The 9,269-nt window shown below is 37.1% G+C and overlaps 1 protein-coding gene across 2 annotated transcripts in view; it reads right to left on the bottom strand.

The window, feature by feature from the left end:
* Window positions 1–8,855, bottom strand: part of LOC131055473 (phosphopantothenate--cysteine ligase 2) — a 91,968-nt gene extending 83,113 nt beyond the window's left edge. The window contains exons 1-3 of one of the 2 annotated variants that reach the window (XM_057989956.2): window positions 8,838–8,855; window positions 8,591–8,661; window positions 8,386–8,442 (exon numbers count right to left, since the gene is read on the bottom strand). The gene's annotated coding sequence lies outside the window, so the exon portion shown is untranslated. Of the gene's footprint in view, window positions 1–8,385; window positions 8,443–8,590; window positions 8,817–8,837 lie in introns of those variants that run through there. The other variant, XM_059221350.1, reaches the window with a different exon arrangement.
* Window positions 8,856–9,269: the final 414 nt, after the last annotated feature.

Raw genomic sequence — 9,269 nt, forward strand, 5'->3', positions numbered from 1 at the left:
AAGGACATCATTTCACGTAATGAAGATGGTTGCAAATTGGTAAAAACAAGAACAAGCACAAAATGATGAACTTCGCTCCTGTCCCTCAGGAAGGGACCAGAGCGATATTGGATATATTGGCCAATTCATGCGAAATTTACGTGAGGTCAAGCTTTTGCAAGGGCTTAGAGGGTCCATGGTATGATAGGAAGGTGATGCATGAAAATTTCAAACGTAAAATAATCACCAAGATGAACATAGGGACCATATCGCTCCTGTCCCTCTCCAAGGGACCAGGACTATTTACTTAAGACTCTTCATTTTGCTTCAAGTCCATGCCAAGTCAAGGCTTCACAAGGTCATACGGGGTCCAAGATTTTTGTTTTTTTTTTTTTGAGATGACATGCAAATGTTTTGAACGTCCAAACATTGTCAAACATGCTAAAGAGCTCATATCGCTCCTGTCCTTTGGACAAGGACCAAGGCGATTATTGCAAGAACACTCATATTCCTTCAAAGTTGAGGTAAGGCGAGGATGGACAAGGTGAAGGGCGGCGTTTGGAAGACATCACCACGAAGATCGAAGTTTAAAGTTGTTAAGATTATGAAGAAAGTCATGGATCGCTCCTGTCCCTCTCCAAGGGACAAGGGCGATGATCCCTCTAAACGTCCAAACACCTCATGCAAGCAAATGGAACGAGCATAGAAGGAACGAGCAAAGATGTTATTTGCTTCACAATGAAAGATCAAAGATCGAAGATGCAAGGTCTACGTAAAAATATAGAGATCGCTCCTGTCCTTTGGACAAGGACCAGGGCGATGAACATCTAAAGGCACTCATGAACGCATACATGACAATCAAATTCGAAGAACCTGACAAAATGGTCGATATTGAACGTGGAGATGAAGGAGTTGAACGTTGAAGTTGCAAAAATCATGACAAAATCATGGATCGCTCCTGTCCCTCTCCAAGGGACCAGGGCGATGAGGTACGTCCCTTTCATTTTCATAATTTTGGCGCCAAATAAACATTTCAAATTTTCCTTAAATGCTAAGTTCGATAAAATTGAAAATCCATTTAAACTAGCATTTAATGTGGCGTTAAACATTTATTAATTATTTTGCCTTTATTAAAATCGAAATTTGCAAATTAAAAAACGAAAGGCATTTAATTAATTATTAATTAATCATTAAAAATCAAAAGGAGCGCTTGGTATTTATTTGTTTTTGAAGGTCGGCCTTTTAAGTTTATTTTAAATTTGCCTTATTAATTATCAAGTCGGCCTAAGGTGGTAATTGTGAGATGAGCGCTATAAAGGGAGGTGAGAATCATTATTTTCACATTATCATTTTTCATGCGATCTCAAAGGGAGAAGTGCGAAATTATCTTCAAGGTGCGGGTCTTGTCAAGGAAGGCGCAAACATCATCAAGGGAGTGCGAGTGTGTTTGAAGGAGCGAATTTCATTTCAAAACAAAAGAAGGCACTAGTTTTATCCAAGGCGAAACATCTATCCAAAGGTGGTGCGAACTTAATCTCACTTGAGCAAACTTGCCAAGGACATATCAAAGGTGGCGAAGTTGTCATTTTGAAGCAGAATCACGTTGATGACCATCTTACGTCAATTTTGCCTAGGCAATTTTATTCATTTTGCATTTTAGAGTTAAGCTCTCAAGTAAGGTATGGCAAGATCTCTTGTTTTAATTTCAATTTTTGATCGTCATTGCCTTAATTTTGATTTTTGAAAATTTGTTTTCCCTTAGCTCAGTCGTTTTTAGGAAATGATTAATAAAGGACTTATCATTAAGTTTCCTAAAATTTGCTCTCTAATCTATGCTATTCATTGCAAAATCATGTTTCTAATTTTGAAATGTTGTGTAGGCATCAAATGGAGATCTCATCAAGGAAAATCAAGCCGGATCAAGGACGGTCTTCGCCAGGACGGTCTTCGCCAGGACATGGGCGACCTCTTTCAATCCAGCGTTCCAAGGCGAGGTACATCATCGTCCTGCACATGAAAGACAGAAGGAGTTAGAACAAGAGTTAATTAAAGATAGCCTCTCAACGACATCCAATTGAATATCTAGCAAGCTTCAAGTGTTAGATGAGGTGGCATCCCAGTCATCACTCCTCCAGTCAGTGTGGTCCACCTCAGCATGTCCAGATTCAATGTACCTAACTCATGGAAGGTGGCACAAACTCCGATGTACCTACCCTGGCTATCCATTGGTCGATTTTTCTAGAAGGGACATGTGTCCAAGCAATACAATTTTATCATTGGTCAAGCATTAAATGTTATGTAATGGTTGTAACAAACCCTAATTAGGGTTTTTATTGTAAAATCTTGGCCATTGATCTTGAATTGATCTAAGCCATCAAATTGTATTGTGGGCACTATATAAGCCCAGGCATTTCATTTGTAAAGGCTAATTAGCAATAAATTAGCAATTAGAGAGAATTAGAGAGAGATAGTTAGAAATAGTTGAAAGTAGTTAGTAGTTAGAGAGTAGAATAGGAGGACAAGGCAAGAAATTGTTGCCATTGATTGTAAACAAACTCCATTTTCATTGAAGTAATGGTGAAATATGTCGTTTTTCTTGCAATTTGCATGGTTTCTTGTTGAGTCTTCAATCTTAGATGGTAGATGATTAGATGAATGGAGGAAATGTGATTGATTGATGGTGGAATTCGTATATCCATACTACTAGCAGTTTGTTGATTGCAGACTTGCCTTGTGTAGTCAACTGGAATCGTTCAGCTCAAGCTCAATTTTAATTTGTCGCCTCTCCATTGATATGCATCAACTTGGATGGTATCTATGGCTGCGGTGATGATTTGAACATCATAAAGCTTCCCATAGAAGATCGCACTAGCCTTGTGTAGATGTTCCATTGATGTCAAAACAAGACCTAGTTAGAGTTTCATCGAAATCAATCATTGCTCCTACATTCTTAGTATTAAGATTAGATCCTCTCTTCACCCCCATCCTTTTTCCATTTTTTAATCTAAGCTAGTAAGAGCCTGTGTTCCAGCAAAGCAGATCGGAAGTTCAATCATCACATGTAAGTCCCCTTGTGATCCCAGCAAATCACATCATACCACTGGAGCTTGTCCACACGTAGAGACCCTACATCAAAGAACCTTGGAGTCGACCTAACTGATCCTTTACGCGAATCTTCAGCAGTTAGAGACTATTTTCTCAAGAGAGGATAAGATGCCTTTAGGTATTTTATTCTGTGTATGATTGTGTATAAAATACACGTCAACAGACAGTCAATGTCAGATTTTGTTCCCTTAAAGCATATGCTGTTCAAGGTTGGAAAATGCTTTGTCAAGGTGTATATCAGTGGTTCCCATTGTCAAGGTTCCCTAAGTCAAGAAGAGTACAAGGTTATTGAGTTGGTGTTAAATGGAATGGTGCAAAGTCTACTTGCGGTGTTGAGAAAGATCTATGAGATAGGTAATATTGACATGTTTTTTTATGACAGGCCTAACACAGAATAAAGTTGCCTAAACGGTCACTTCACTCTCTCTTGATCAAAGTGTGCTTGCATGCTAAGATTGCAGGAAGTTCAAACAATCGACTCCAAGGTTCCTTTATGCTATGGACGTGACTCAGTTGGTTGATTTGATTGCTGGTAATCCAAGGGGCCTTACGTTTGGATCGTTCTTTCACTTCTTTGTTGTGGCTGGAACTCCATCATCAGATATGGCAATTTTGCGATGCTTCTACTTCGAACGAACTAAAACGAACTGAAAATAAAGGGGATAGGGCTAGAGAATCTAAATCTACTCCTAAGGGCAATGATATCAACAGTTAATGCTTTGGTGGACAAATTCCAAATAAACCGAGCTCTGCTTTGCGAAGTTTAACTACAACTCCACAAGAACCGGTGCAATCTTCTAAGGATGTTGAAGGATTTTCAAATCGAGAAAGTGCATCTGAATACCCAAAATGGCCCATTCCAAACGACTGTCCACAATCGAACTTAGCACAAGTTTAGTGGCTCAGGCTAATTGTACACTACAACTTACAATCAACAAGATGCAATAAATATGAACCACGGAAATTCATCAGACACCATTACATTTTCCATTGAAATCAAAGCACTTTATCTAACAACTGAGAAAATAAAATTCTACTCTAAGTGAGGAAGGTGAAACCATGCAAGTTTTGAAAAAATAACTTAAGTGGACACCATCAGAGAACAATGTTTCACTATTATTTTCTCAAAAACTTATCACAACAATTTCATACAAAGCTCCCTCCTATTACAGATGAGGGGGGTCACCCCTTTATATAAGCCTCAAGCTATGATAACATGCAAACCCTAATTAGGGTTTCCCCAAAAGATTTTCCACTCAAGATGCAACAAGGTGGAAATCAGCAATAAATACCCCATAAAGCCCATATACAATTAATTACAATCTTGCCAAAAATGGCACCCATAAAGCATTAATTAACCATTACATTCAAAAATGTCCACTGTGCAATGAATGTACCCTCATGCAAAAATCGCCCATGATGCCATAAATGCACCATTGTCTCCTGAACGTGACGGCTGCATGCAGAAGGAATCTGCCATAATGCCATAAATGTGACGGATGCATGCAAAGAGATGCTTCATTAATTCAGCATGCGTTGACTCACCTGCCACTAGGTGAGAAAACTTTGGAAAGAGAAAACTTCAAGAAAGAAGAATTTGATCCACGAAGAATTTTCTTGAAGTTTCTCGAACTTTCCTTGCTCTGGAGGAGATTTTTAATGATTTTCCACCATCTCCTATTTTTTAGCAACTTTCCAAAAATAGGGTTCTAGGTTCCAGAAGAGAGAAAATTCTCCCACGAATCCAAATCTAAAAGAATTTTGAAATTTGGATGTGATTTGATGCCCAAAAATGGATTTTTCAAAATTCTTCCCGAGGGGAATTTTCTCGTTCAATTCATCTATAATTCCTTCCTTGCCTTGGAATTTTCATCTTCTTCCTTGGGCAGAATTTTCATGTCATGGAGGAATTTCATCTTGGAAGGAAAATTCCTTCCTTACCTTCATTTGGCACACATTCCTTTCCCGAAGCTCATTTTCTCCATGGTGAAGGAATTTTGATGTGGAGGAAAAATTCCTCCTTAACCTCATTTTGACCTTGATTCTACTTTACCCCTTAAGGAAGGAATTCCTTCATGCCTTAGCCAAATTTCACATTTTCCAAGAATTTTGTCCTCAAGGAAGGAATTTCCAACACTTAGTCAATTTTCACTTTCCTAGAATTTTGTCCTGAAGGGAGGAATTTCCAACACTTAGTCAATTTTTCCACTTTCTTGGAATTTCTTCTTCTTGGGCGCAATTCTTCCCTGAAGGACTTTTTTTGAATTTTGAATTTTTCTTCCTAAACCTTGATTTTTATGTCTTGTTTCCAACCTTGGGCACATTTTGAAACTAGAGAAGAAATTCTGGAAATTTGTTCCTTGAGGAAGGAATTTTTTGTGCTCTTTCAATTCATCATGTCCGCAGGGAGCTTTTTGACCAACTTTTCACATCTCCTATTTTTTAGGAACTTTCCTAAAATTAAGTCCTGGGTCGAGTAGAGAGAGAAATCTCTCATGATTCCAAATCTGCAGAAAAAATCGGATTCTAGTAAGATTTGGTGTCTAAAAATATTTATTTCAAAAATTTTCCCGAGGGGATTTTTGCTTTTCATTCCTCCTTGACCCTTAGATTTTCATGCCTTATACAATTTTTTTTTAATTTTTCAACTTAGGTGAAGGAATTCATCATTTCATCCTTGGCCATTTGATTCTTGGAATCCTACTTTTAGCATGGATGGAATTTTGACTCAGAGGAGGAATTCGTCAAATTTCTTCACCTTCCCTGACTCCCTCTATTTGGTGCCCTCCATTACTCATAGGCGCAATTCTTCATTGAAGGAGGAATTTTGAACCTTTTTCATTCTTCCCTAACTCCCTCTATTTGGCACCCTCTTGAGGAGTAGGGCGGAATTTTGTGCTTGCCAAGGATTCAATGCATTTCAATGAACTCCAAGGTCACCTCATTTTGGCGCCCTATGACCTTCTTGGGCGGATTTTTGACCTTGTCATGGAATTCACAATATTTTCCCTTTTCCACATTGACCTTACTTTGGCGCCATGCAAATGTCTTGGGCGGATTTTTGCTAGGAGGAAGGAATTTTGACCATGGAGGAATCTTCCTTTATCAGAATATATAAATGAAGTATAACATTTAAGTATAAGTGGCATATCAATATTTCTTTTTCCTTTCTTATACTTTAAGTTATATTTCATATATGTCGGCAAGATGTTTGAGAGTGGTTTCAGATCTCTAGGAATTATAATGCAAATTCAAGGTTTTAGAAGATCTTTTAAATTTTCAGACAGTCAAATTTCAGGCCATTTCTGGATTAGGATGACATTTGTGGATTGATGTGAATTTCCAAACTTAGATGATTCTGCATGCTTTCCACTTCTAGAATAGGAGTTTCATACTTAACCATTTTTTTTATCCAACTTGTCTGCCTTCCGACTCTTCCGGATTTAGAAATGATCTTCAGGAACGTTCAGTCTTCAACATCTTCAGGGATGAACCTACCAAAATAGATTTTCCCAAATGGTAAGTGTTACAAAATGTTGGGTTTGGACAAAACAGGTCAGGAAAGCACTTGCTAAAAATAGAAACTTACTAAAAATAGAAATTACTAAAAATAGTAAGTTTGATATTTGGCAAAATGACGACATTCCAGGACTCAGTAAAATCCCTAAAAAATAGGAACTTTCTAAAAATAGAAAGTTGCTCCGTTTTGGCTCAAATTTTACTAGGAGGTTCCTTGAGAGGTCTTGATTCCAGTGATATGTTCAGTTTTTCCAAAACCCTAACAGAAACCCCTAAAATCTAGGACTAAAGACAGAAACCCTAAAATTGACGAAACAGGCCCTAGACTTCACCAAATTCACTCAAACGAAAAGCAAACTTAATCAATATGACCCCCAAACACTTGCAAAGCAGAGAGACTGACGAGACTGTTGCCAAAAGACCCCAAAAACCAAAACAAAAGACCAAGTGGGCCTAAAAGTCGGGGGTCCCCATTTGCAATGGGGCAATGTTTGAAAACATCACAACAGGTACCTTGTCACAATATGTGTGTAGTTGCCCCAAATAAGAGCTTTGGGAACTTGGTCTAACCCTGCCTCTGCATCATGTCCCCTATTTATAGACTGTCAATTCCCAAAGGGAAACATACATTACTACCTACCATGTTACAATAATTACGAATTAATAACTAGGGTTGCTCATAGTACAGTTAGGTATTGTCCCTATTTAGGCCTAATCTTAATCCCCTTCCAATTTTTAGTCTTGGATGGAAGACTTGCTTGTCTAGGGCACGATGATACCATCTCCCTAATGCAGCCCAGATTACCAGAACCTCCATCCATTCACCCTTGGGGCTCATCTATCATGAGATGGTTTTACTCCGCGTTCCCTAACAGCATCACACCACTCCTCAGGAAAAAGAAATCAGAACTGGTTAAGGCATAGGTCTGTAATAGGCCAATATCTTATAATACAATGTCAACATTTTTAATACTGAAGATTTCAGATACATATGAAATTTATCTTACAGTTATTAAACACTAATTCACAGCTTAGATGCTTATGGTAATTATAAAGGAAACAAGAGTATTATTGCTCTGATTAGTTCAACACACCAGTCTCTGTCCAGGACAGTATCCGTTGTTATACACCAATTGGATCACAGTTTCGTTCAGACTCAAGCCTGATTCTTCCTTTTTTTTATTCCTATATCCTCCTTGTATGAGACGATACTTATATATATCTCTTAAACCTGAATGGTTGTGTCTGCTTGAAAACTAGGGACAAGTCTTCCTTCAATCGTGTCCCCTCATAACAAATCGGAGGTATTCATATTGGTGGCTTTAATTAGATAGCATCGCTATATTTGGTTAATATCATGCCTCTAAATAAGATAGCAGTTAGCGGGTGTAAATGTAAGATATTGTTCTATGTTTGCATTAACTTAGAAATCGATTTACTTAGGGTAATTAGATATAATTATTTTTTCCAGATTAAATTAACAATTATTAGTAGATCAAATATATATAAATGAATATTATTATTTAATCAATATTTATTGTTGTGAATCAAATATTATTATATCGAATTGATACGGGGACATGACAATAATTTGCTCAAACTACAGAGGAATAATTTACTTGTACCTTGATTGAATTCCCTAAGAAGCACTCTATATATAAAATGGTCATTTGTAGGACGATATTTATAATAGGCAACAGTAAGATAAAAAAGGAAATCTAAGAAAACAATATATATGGATATTTATCTATACAAGAAAGGGTACCCAAAGACAGTAGCTACCTGGTCACAAGACCCTTTTCTGCAAGCAGGCGATACAAAAAATTATATCTGATGCAGCTGTGAACACGAAGAATAGCAAGATAAGACAACAGATTAACAAATGCAACTATACCATTCCTAAGAAAATACATCAATTTCAGATTAAACAAGAACTTGCATCTATAGATCAAAATAATAATGCAAAGATGGCGGTTAACAAAAATACCTGAAGATAAAATGCGGCTGAATTCCGACCAAGTTGCAACCCTTCTAAATAATCACGGCCGAATCAGGAGCCTGCAAAAATTCTAATTATCATCTCATTATACACGTCTGTATATAGCCTACAGCTTTAAAGCGTTTGTCCACATAACAAAACCTAAACATTTCGCCAGAACTAATTTCATTAAAAAAATCTCTGTAAAACATAGATTATTCAAAATTACATCAAATTAAAACTAAAAATAATTTACGAATACAAAGTCTACAACGATACTCTTCAACACAACAAATAACAGCCAAGCATTAATTACAATCTATAATAAGCTGTGCTGCAGCACAGGGAAAGTTAAAATATGAATAATAATTTATTTTTGTTTCTCCTTCACTGATTCCTCTCACCAGTCCATCCATAAACTCCCCCGAGACCCTTTAACTCCAACCATAAGCAGGTACATTATGGGAAAAAACATAAAATTAGATTAGACTAGCAATTGCACCTTGGTGTGCAATGGGTACGTCGAATAATCTTTTGATAAGTTCAAAATTGTATGGGCAAAGTATAATATTTGAAACAAAGCACAATATAATGTTAATTGAGGTTTCTTCAAAATTGTTAAAGAAAGCAATTAGAAATAATTCCTCAAACACATGTTTTCCCATGGTGTGTAATAATTACAAGATAT

The sequence above is a fragment of the Cryptomeria japonica genome, chromosome 5 (genome assembly GCF_030272615.1).
Source record: "Cryptomeria japonica chromosome 5, Sugi_1.0, whole genome shotgun sequence".
Taxonomy (NCBI): domain Eukaryota; kingdom Viridiplantae; phylum Streptophyta; class Pinopsida; order Cupressales; family Cupressaceae; genus Cryptomeria; species Cryptomeria japonica.